The 1,106-nt window shown below is 44.5% G+C and overlaps 1 non-coding gene across 1 annotated transcript; it reads left to right on the top strand.

Annotated features, from left to right (window-relative positions):
- The first annotated feature begins 102 nt into the window (after window positions 1-102).
- LOC115069395 lies at window positions 103-204 on the top strand. Its single transcript, XR_003848676.1, has one exon. It is a non-coding gene; the product is annotated as a small nucleolar RNA U13 (small nucleolar RNA).
- The last annotated feature ends 902 nt before the right edge of the window (window positions 205-1,106 follow it).

Here is a 1,106-nt window from a genome sequence, read left to right as displayed (position 1 = left end):
CAAAGCCTGCTAACCTGTGCCTAATCCCGAAGAGCCATGTGGAATGAACCTCCACACATGAGCCTATACACACACCAACAGATGTAATATTAATTTACAATCATCCTTTTGTGGTTCATAAGCATGGTGATGATTGGGTGTTCATGGGCATGCGTGACATGTGCCGCCCTCAAACCTTGTTACGCACCAGCACATTACATGACGTGGGAAAAAAAAAAAATATATATATATATATAAATTTACATATATAAAAATATATATAAATTTACAGTCTCGTGATCCCAGCCTTATAACTGAGGACAGCCAGGGTTACATAACCCAACCAGCCTCTGTCCCAGAAAACCAATTCCAGGGCCAGGCCTGGAGGGGCATGTACCTGTATTCCCAGCACTTGAGGTGTACTTTGGCGGTCAGGATAGTATAGGAAGTCTGAGGTCAAGCCAGCATGAGCCCTGTCTCAGAAAAGACCAAGAAAAGTAAAAGAAATGAAATTTAGTCTTTATACAGCATCACAAGGAGCACCAGGTTGCCAGCCCCTCTGGAACTCATGTCTGAAAACATCCTGGCAGAGTTCCAGGTTTGGGATGTCAGCAACAAGGCCTAATCAGGGAGGGGAGAGGCCCTTGGGGCTGGAATGGTAAGGCATTGGAGAGGAAAAAAAAGAAGAAAAGTCAAAAGTTTTAAAAGAAAAAGGGAGCTGGAGAGATGGCTCAGTGGTTAAGAACACCGATTGTTCTTGCAGAAGACCTGGTTCGAATCCCAGCACCCACATGGCAGCTAACAACTGTCCTTAACTCCAGTTCCAGGGGATCAAAATCTCTCTGTCCTCCAAGGGCATTGCATGACACAGGTGCACTTACATACATGAGGCAATACACGCATACACACAAAATGAAAATAATGTTTTTTTAAAAAAGAAAAAGACAATCCTAACCACAAGGTTCAGAAAGGTTCAGGTAGAAGCCCCAAAGTAGAAAGGAGGGTATACTCACACTCAGGGCAACCTCTGGCAAACAGAAAGGACCCTCAGCCCTCCAGGCCTCTTTTATACACCTTGAGCCTATTCAAAGCTCCAGACCTTGAATGGATTAAAGCTGGACACACCG

This window comes from Nannospalax galili, unplaced genomic scaffold (assembly GCF_000622305.1).
Source record: "Nannospalax galili isolate Female #2095 unplaced genomic scaffold, S.galili_v1.0 scaffold632, whole genome shotgun sequence".
Lineage (NCBI taxonomy): Eukaryota > Metazoa > Chordata > Mammalia > Rodentia > Spalacidae > Nannospalax > Nannospalax galili.
The sequence above is the reverse complement of the archived record's forward strand: the minus strand, read 5'-3'. Positions and strand labels throughout refer to the sequence as shown.